Source organism: Grampus griseus, assembly GCF_964374135.1.
Source record: "Grampus griseus genome assembly, chromosome: 10".
Taxonomy (NCBI): Eukaryota; Metazoa; Chordata; class Mammalia; order Artiodactyla; family Delphinidae; genus Grampus; species Grampus griseus.
In genome coordinates this window covers 3,039,700-3,049,879 of record NC_139004.1, presented here as the reverse complement: position 1 = coordinate 3,049,879, position 10,180 = coordinate 3,039,700, and positions in this window count along the sequence as shown.

The following is a 10,180-nucleotide window of genomic DNA, read 5'->3' as shown; positions in this document are numbered from 1 at the left end:
TGGAATCTTTAATGCTGAATAGTGTTTTTATTTTTGAAGAGGCTGTGTTCTTCAATTGTCTTGTAGATTTGGCCTCTGAGATCGTTTTCTTGAAGGGTATCAGCTTTCCTCCAGTGATGCACCAGAGCCAGCTGGTGCCAGTTTCTGGAGTTTAGGGAGGAAGGGGGAAATGTGCCCTGGGGGGCAGAGCTCCTCACTCCTCTCGAAGTCAGGGCTTTACTGTTGCCTGCAGGGAGAAACAGCATTAGAAGAAGATGCTCTTTAAATTGTAATCCCCAGCTCTGGGGGATTGGAGGAGGAGGGATGAGGAAGCAACTGCCTAAGGATTTTTAGCCTCAAGTTATATATTTGTTAACTCCTCACCCATATTGTACTTCTGCAAGGTCTGATTTCACTCCTGAGGAAAAACGGACCATTGCTTGGGGGGAGGAAAAGAACCCCTACCATCCCTTTTCCGTTTTATCATTTTACAGCTGTTCTTTCTCCAAGGAAAAGCCACCTTCTCCTACAGACACACAAGTCCATAAAAGCACCTCTGCTCATCCCAGGGTCTCCACATATCTTCTGCAGTTCCAGGGTTACTTTCATGGAAAGATCCTATATTTGCGATTGACAGAGTCTTGGTACCAATCCCATAGGCCACTTTCTCTATGTTGAATGCTCCCTTTTTTCTGTCCCATGCACTTTATTCCAGCTGAGTTAGGCTTCTTCTCTTTTTTAAATTTTTCTTTTATTTTTGGCTGCATTGAGTCTTAGTGCTGTGCATGTGCTTTCTCTAGTTGCGGCGAGCGGGGGCTACTCTTCGTTGCGGTGCATGGACTTCTCATTGTGGTGGCTTCTCTTGTTGCAGAGCACGGCCTCTAGGCGTGCAGGCTTCAGTAGTTGTGGCACACCGGCTCAGTAGCTGGGGCTTGTGGGCTTAGTTGCTCCGCGGCATGTGGGATCTTCCCTGACCAGGGCTCAAACCTGTGTACCCTGCAATGGCAAGCGGATTCTTAACTGCAGCACCACCAGGGAGGTCCCTAGCCTTCTTAAGGATCTCTGATCTACAGCTTTGGGTGCTATAGCTTTGCGCTGCCCTTAACTGGCTCCACTTGGTTCTTGTTACCCCCCTCATCTTTAGCTTTTCCTTTATCCTGGAAAATCACATTTCACACAACTCATGACTTATCTTAGGGAGCTTTTTCCAAATCACAGCAATTTTTGATCTAATTTATCCCAGCTTCACCCAAATTTCTGCTCAGTAGGAGACAGAGATTAAAGGAACGGGGGAACAGAATGATTCATCTGTAAATGGAGTTTGACAGCTCCCCTCTGAATACCTATGTCCACCCTGCTCACCGAAGTGACAATCTTATTCCCATTATTCTGCTTCAGAGGAAGAACCATTTTCTTCAAAATCTGGATTTGAGGGGTTTCAGACTCAGGGACACAGGACACAGTGGAAGCCAATGATGAGATTTGGGCTAAAATAGGAACATTAAATGAATGTTTGAAAAGGTGATGATGAGGCCCCCTACCAGCCTGCTTCCCTTGCCCTCTTCCTAGAACATTGGAAGCTAGAGATGTTTCTTTTACCCTTGGGCAAGAATTCATCCTTGAAGGAACTCTGAGTCCCCAGAGAAAACATCTTCAGACACTGACATTTTCTGGAAAGAAAAGTCCACTTTCTACTACTTGATCACTTCCTGAAGTCTACCAGTCAACAAGTTCCACCCTTGCATAGAGAACAAACACTCAGTTTTAAGACTTTCATGTTTCCCGTTAAATATGGACCCACAGCTAAGTATCACCACACATTTGAGGACAGCCTTTAATACAAGAGACTGAAATTAGCATTGTCTCCAGAGGAGACACATCTGCAAAGATCAGAAGAAAAAATAGTTGAATTACAATAACGTCCATAGAAAAGAGGAACAATCTGAGAACAAGAAAGAGCTCTTTGAAATAAAAAAAAAAAACGAAAGCTGAAACAAAATTTCCAGTAAGATTTGCAGGATAAAGAGAATCTCTTAGAACGTAATGACAAGACAAAAAGATGAACCACTGAGAGAAAAGAGAAAATCAAAGGCTAGGTTTGGGAAGTTCAACATCTTTCTGGAGTTTTAGGAAAAGAAAATAGAGAAAGTAGACTGGAGGAATTTTAAAAATACATCCTGCTTGAAAAATTTCTAGAACTGAAGGACATAATTTTCCAATTTGCATAGGTCCATAAGAACCTAGCATAATGATTGAAAAAAAGTGGGTAAAAACTTTCAGGGAGATAGAAAAGGTCACAAGGATCAGGAATTAAGATTGCACCTGATTTTTCAGTAGCAATGTTTAATATTAGATAAAAATAGAATAATATTTCAAAAATCTGCAGAAAAATTATTTCAGTAAATATAGAACTCCAATGATTATACTGAAGGATATGTAAAATACATAAAAGTAAAATCATATCTTCCGGGTGTAAGGCATGTAGTCCCAAACTGCCTTCTACATTAAAGAAATCAGCTTTCTGGAGGTATAATTTATGTACAACAGAATTAGCTAATTTTAAGTCTACTGTTTAATGAGTTTTGACTAGTGGTTCTCAACCAGAGGCGATTTTACCCCCCAGGAGATATTTGGCAATGTCTGAAGACATTTTTGGTTGACACAACTTGGGGGGTGGGGGGGTGCTACTGACATCTAGTGAGATAGAGGGCAGGGATGGTGCTAAACATCCAGGAATGCACAGACCAGCCCTGCACAACAGAAACTACACTGCCAAGAATGTCAGTGGAGCCAGGGTTGACAAAGCCTGGCTTTGAGAATAGCCATGTAATAGTCAGCATAATTATCCTACTGGGCATTTCTCACCTGAGAAAGTTTCTTGTACCCTTTTAGAGTCAATTCTCTTTCCCCACATCCTGGACCCTGACAACCACTGATCTACTTCCTATCCCCACAGTTTTACTTTTTCTAGAATTTCATACAAGTGGAATCATACAGTACATAGTCTTGGATCTGGTCTTTTTTGTTCAGCATAATGTTTGTGTGATTCATACATCAGAAATTCATTCCTTTTTATTGCTTTGTAGAGCTCTACTGTATGAGTGTACCACAATTTGTTTGTCTATTCATCTAAGGAAGGAAAAGTTGGATTGTTTCCACTTTGGGGCAATTATGAATAAGGCTGCTATGAACATTGGTGAATTTGACTTTATGTGGACATGTGTTTTCATTTCCTTTGGGTAAATATATAGGAGTAGAATTGACAGGTCTTAGCAAGTATATGCTGAACTTTATAAGAAACTACCAAATTGTTTTCCATGGTTGTACCATTTTACATGCCTATCAGAAATATATGTGTTCCAGTTTCTCCATATGCTTGTCAACACTTGGTGTTGTCAGTCTTTTCAGTCTTTTTAATGTATGCTTCTGTGATGAATAATTTGTTGAGCATCTCTTAATATGCTTGTAAACGCTGGTATAACTTCTTTTTCTAAAGTGTTTGTTCAAATCTTTCCCTCCTTACAAAAATTAGTTTTTTATATTTATGTTATTTAATTATGAGAATTTTTAATATATTCTGGATGCAATTTTTTCTCATATGTACATATTGCAAATATTTTCTCCCAGTCTGTGACTTACTTTATTTTCTTAACAATGCCTTTAAAAAGTTGTTTTAATTTTGATAAAGTTCCACTTATTAATTTTTTCTTTTGTGGTTAGTGTTTGTTGTGTCCTGTGTATGAGATCTTTGCTACTCCAAGCTGGCATATATTTTCTTCTGGAAGTTTTATACTGTCACCTTTTACATTTAGGTCTGTGAGTTAGCATTTGTCTATGGCTTGAGGTAAAGACCATATGGATATCTGGTTGTTCTAGCACCATTTGTTTGAAAAGACTGTCCTTTTGCCATTGAATTACCTTGTTGTTTCTGTTGAAACTCAATTGATCATTTTTATATATGAGTTCATTTCTAGACTCCCTAATCTGTTCCATTGATGTATGTGTCTATCCTTATGCTAATAAATAGTTCACTATCTTGATTACTGTAATTGTTTAGTAAGATTTAAAGTCAAGTAGTGTTAAATCCTCAACATTTTTCTTCTTTTCCAAATCATTTGGATTATTCTAGGTTCTTTGAGTTCCCATATATTTTTTAGAATTTTAGAATCAGTTTGTCAATTTCTACAAAAAGTGCCTGTGTTAAGTCTATGGATCAGTTTGGGGACAATTGACATTTTATCTCTATTGAGTCTTCTTATTCAAGAATAGGTATATTTCTCCATTTATTTATTTGTCTTCTTTTTATTTCTCTCTGCCGTGTTTTTATTTTTCAGCATACACATCTTTATTCATAGAGGTATTTCATGTTGTTTGTATTGCAAATGGAAGTTTTTTAAAAAATTCATTTCAGTTTGTTTATTGCTGGTATATAGAAATATTACTTTTCCCCTAGCTTTAGTGAGACATAATTGACATATAACATTGTGTAAGTTTAAGGTGTACAATGTGATGATTTGATACATGTGTATACTATGAAATGTTTACCACAATAAAATTAGCTTTTACCTCACATAATTACCATTTTGTTGTTGCTGTAATGAGACCATTAAATCTCTATTCTCATAGCAACATTCAAGTACAGGATACGGTATTGTTAACTACAGTCACTATGCGGTGTGTTAGGTCCCTGGAAGCAATTCATCTTATACCTGAAAGTTTGTAACCTTTGAACAACATCTCCCCATTCCACCCCCACCCTCAGCCCACAACCATTCTACTTTTTGTTTCTATGAGTTTGATGTTTTTAAATTTGTCATGTAAGTGACATCATACAGTATTGGTATTTCTCTGTTTGACTTATTTTCACTTACATAATGCCCTCCAGGTCCATCCATCCATGTTGCTAAAAATGGCAAGATTTCCTTCTTTTTCATGTCTAAATAATATTCCATTTTGTGTGTGTGTGTGTGTGTGTGTGTGTGTGTGTGTGCACGTGTGCATGTGTATGTTATACCTATCTATCTATCTATCTATCACATCTTCTTTATCCATTCATCTGCCAGTGGACACTTAGAGTGTTTCCATGTCTTGGCTGTTGTAAATAATGCTGCAATGAACATGGAAGTGTAGATATCTCTTTGAGGTAATGATTTCATCTTCTTCAGGTATATACCCAGAAGTGGAATTGCTGGATCATATGGTAGTTCCATTTTTAATTTTTAAAGAAACTAATTTAATTTTTAAAGAAAATACTGTTTTCCATCCTGCCTGTACCAATTTACATTGTCATTAACAGTGCACCAGAGTCCCCGTTTCTCCACATCCAAATGTTAGCATTTGTTATCTCTTGTCTTTTTGAAATAACCACCATAAAATGTGTGAGGTAATATCTCATTGTGATTTTGATTTGTATTTCCCTGATGATTAGTGATGTTGAGCACCTTTTCATGTACCTGATGACTATTTGTATGTCTTCTTTGGAAAAAATGCCAATTCAGGTCCTCTGCCCATTTTCAAATAGGATTGTTTGTTTGTTTTTAACTGTTGAGTTGTTTAAGTTCCTTACATATTTTGGATATTAACTCCTTATCAGACATATACTTTGAAAATATTTCCCCATTCTTTATGCTACCTTTTCATTTTGTTGATTGTTTCCTTTACCGTGCAGAGCTTTTTGGTTTGATGTCGTTCAACTTGTTGATATTTGTTTTTTGCTGCTTTTGCTTTTGGTGTCCTCAAAAAATCATTGCCAAGAGCAAAGTCAAGGAGATTTTCCCCTATGTTTTCTTCTAAGAGTTTTATGGCTTTAGATTTTATGTTTAAGTTCTTAATCCATTTTGAGTTAATTTTTGTGAATAGCATTAGATACAGGTCTAATTTCATTCTTTGCATGGATATTCAGTTTTCACAGCATTTATTGAACAGAGCCTCCTTTCCCCATTGAGTATTCTTCATTCCCTTGTTAAATATTATGCCATATATATGTATTTATTTCTGGTTTATTTCTGGGCTTCTATTATGTTCCATTTATCCTTGTGTCTGTTGTTATGCCAGTGCTATACTGTTTTGATTACTATAGCTTTGTGATACAGTTTGAAATCAGGAAGTAAGATGCCTCTAGCTTTGTTCTTTCTCAATGATTACTAAAGATCATTTGAGATCTTTAGTGGTTCCATATAAATTTTAGGATATTTTTTCTATTTCTGTGAAAAAATTTCTTTTGAATTTTGATAGGGATTATATTGAATCTATAGATGGCCTTGGGTAGCATGGATATTTTAATAATATTATTGGAATAACTCTTTCAATTCATGAACATGGGATATCTTTCCATTTATTTGTGTCTTCTTCAATTTCTTTCTTCAATGTCTTATAGTTTTTGGCATATAGATCTTCCACTTCCTTGGTTAAGTTTATTCCTAAGTATTTTATTGTATTTGATGTTATTGCAAATGGAATTATTTATATCTGTTTCAGATAGATCATTGTTAGTAATACTACTGATTTTTTTCTTTTTTCTTTTCTTTTTGCCATGTCATGTGGCTTGCAGGATCTTAGTTCCCTGACCAGGGACTGAACCTGGGCCCATGGCAGTGAAAGCACCAAGTCCTAACCACTGGACTGCCAAGGAATTCCCTGATCTTTAAGTATTGACTCTGTGTTTTGCAACTTTGCAACTAATCATTCTAGTGTTTTTTTCATATTTCCTTAGGATTTTCTATGTAGACAGTCATGTCTGCAAATTACATTTTTCTTCTTTTCTAATCTGTATGACTTGTATTTCTTTTTCTTGCCTTATTGCATTGGCTATGGCTTCCAGTTCAATTTTGAAAAGGAGTGAATGTCCGTTCTGTGTTCCTGATCTTAGTGGGAAAACAGTCTTTCACTATTAAGTATGATTTTAACTGTAAGTTTTTGTAGATACCCTTTATCAGAGCGGAGAATTTCCTGCTTGCTAAGAGTTTTTATCATGAATGAGTGTTAAATTTGGTCAAATGCTTTTTCCGTTATCTATTGAGATGATCATATGGTTTATCTTTTATTTTGTTAATGTGATGAATTACACAGATTGATTTTCAAATGTAAAACTAACTTTGAAGTCCTGTGTAAGTCCCACTTGAACATGATGTCTTACACTTAAAAAATATTGTTTGGTTTGCCAGTATTTTGTTAAGAATTTTTGCCTTTAAGTTCATGAAGAGTATTAGCCATAGTTTTATTTTAGTTTACTTTATCTGGTACCTTTTAGTTTACTTTATGAGGCTGATGTCATACAATGAGATGGAAATTTTCCTCCTCTATTTTCTGAAAGTATTTGTGTAGTATTTGTATTAATTCTTTCTCAAATATTTGATGGAATTTGTGGAGAAGCCGTTTAGATCTGGCTATGTATTTTTGTGAAGGTTTTAAATTACAATTCCATTTCTTTAATAGGTATGGGTTTATTCTTACTTTTTAATTTATTCTCATGCCAGTTTTAGTAAACTGTATCTTTTAAGAATGTGGGGGCTTCCCTGGTGGCACAGTGGTTAAGAATCCACCTGCCAATGCAGGGGACACATGTTCAATCCCTGGTCCGGGAAGATCCCACATTCTGTGGAGCAACTAAGTCTGTGTGCCACAACTGCTGAGCCTGTGCTCTAGAGCCCATGAGCCACAACTACTGAAGCCCACACGCCTAGAGCCTGTGCTCCGCAACAAGAGAAGCCACTGCAATGAGAAGCCTGCGCACCACAACAAAGAGTAGCCCCTGCTCACCGCAACTAGAGAAAGCCCGCGCGCAGCAACGCAGCCAAAAATAAATAAATACGATAAATAAATTTTTTAAAAAAGATTGTGACTATCTGATTTGTCAATTTTTTGACATATCCTTGTCATACTCTTTCCTTATTAATTTTTTTAAATATTCCTAGGATCTATGATATTTCCTCTTCGATTCCAGATAGCCCTACAAGGCCACTATGACTTTGGATAGGATCTTCACTTTGTAGCTGAGTTTACGATGAAAGATTTGCTCAAGGTCACACTGGTGCTAAGTGCCAGAGGGTGGACTCCAAACTCATTACTTCTACTAATAAGTCCATAATATGCATAGTCACATCACAAAACAATTTTAAGCATGTTGATTTATTTACCTGCATATATTCATAACCATAACCCAATTACTTGAATGGTAGGCAGTAGGATGGAACACATATTGACTTATAGGTTTGAATAAACGGTACGACAATTACCTGCTGCATGACCTCGGGAACATTAATTTATCTGAGCCTCATTTTCTTTACCTGAAACAGGATATTACTTCCTTCCTCGTAGGGTTGTTCTTAAGAGTTAACACATGTAAAATGCTTTTAACAGTACCTGGATTTTGCTTAAAGGTATGATCATTTTCGTTAACTATACTAATCACTGTGAGATTATTTAATGATTCACGCTTTCTATTTTTTTGTATATGGGAACAGTAATATTGTCTGACTATCGAAATGACAATATTAAGTTTTCCTAGTGGACTGCTCAGTTTCAAAAATGAAGCATGAATAGGTGAACGTCAAAGTTAACTGAAATTACTTTAAAAATTAATTTACTGGGGCTTCCCTGGTGGCGCAGTGGTTGAGAGTCCGCCTGCCGATGCAGGGGACACGGGTTCATGCCCTGGTCGGGGAAGATCCCACATGCCGCGGAGCGGCTAGGCCCGTGAGCCATGGCCGCTGAGCCTGTGCGTCCCGAGCCTGTGCTCCGCAACAGAAGAGGCCACAACAGTGAGAGGCCCGCGTACCGCAAAAAAAAAAAAAGATTAATTTACTTTTGGAGATCATCTTTCCAGTAACATGAATCTTCTGGGAGGCAGGCTACATCTGTCTAAATCCTGTTTTTGTAAAACAGTGTATATGCAGAGAAAAATGTGGATAAATCAGACAGTTAACAGTGGTCATCTCTGAGGGTTGGGATGATGGTGGAGGCCATTCATCTACTTATTTATATTTTTAGTTCTTTTAAAAAAATGAGACGATACTACTTTTATAATCTGAAAAAAGAATATGATCGAAAAATAATTATATGAAAAATAAGGCTTTTTATCAAAAAAGTTTGACATGACTTGCTCCATGCTGGCTCCTCACTTACAATCATTTCTTCCTAAATGCTCTGAAATCTTCCTTGCATTGACATCAGCTGAGAGGTCTCTAGATCTGGAATTTCTGTAAGCACCAATGAACCACTTGTGTCCTAGAATTTGCATCTGGTTTCCATATAGCTGGGGTGTTCCTTAGTTCTCTCCAGGCCTGGTAGTCAAAACATTTTAGGATGAGAGAAAACGTGCTCACTTTAAAGGAAAGATTTCGCTGCCAGTCTTTCCAGCCGTGAATACAACCTGCGGAGGACATCATTGCTGTCAAAACTGTTTTAATTAAACGTATTTATAAAGAGAGATTCAAAAGGGACTTGGGCTGTTATCTCACACCCCAATATGGCATTCGAGCTTTGCTTTTTAATTATTCCTAGAGTTATTTCTAAAAGCAATGCTGCACTCAGTTTTAACCTTTTTGTCCCTCGCTGGCCCTTCCGGGTCTGTCCAAGGCACCTTCCTCAATTCCTTCTCTCCACGTTTTCCTTTTTTCCGTTCTTTCTGGAGCTCCTGCTTCTTCCCGGAGCTGGGAGGGGGTGGGGAGAGGCCGGCTTTGGCCCCAACAGCTGCAGGAGCGGCTTGGCTTCCTGCATCCCCAGGCCGCCTGCTTCTTCCGAGGGCTTTCCGAGTTTGGTGTCCAGCAGCTGCCAGCAGGGCCCCAGAGTCTCAAATGCTTTCGGATCTCACCTTATTACGGTCTTAAAAATGTCATCATTCTCCAAGTTGACAAGCTGTCTACCCAGGACGATGTCTAGGGAATGTTAGTTCTGTCTAGACGCTCCCTCTGTGACTGATGATTCCTTGCGAATGTAAATAAGAGCAATGCTGGCACCTATGCCTCTCAAGGTGTTGTGCTAACACCAGCACCGCTGCCCCCTGCGCGAGTGTTTGGCTTTTGGTTGTTGGGGAACTGAACCCGGAGCAGACTGTGCTCTGGTGGCAGAGCGCGGACACCCCGCCCCCGCCCTCAGGGGAGCTTGTTGCCTCCATCGGGAGTTTATGAGCACCTACTGTCTGTATTCAGGTTTACGACATACACGCAACATTTCATTCTCCACCTTTGTGCTGGCTTGAGTG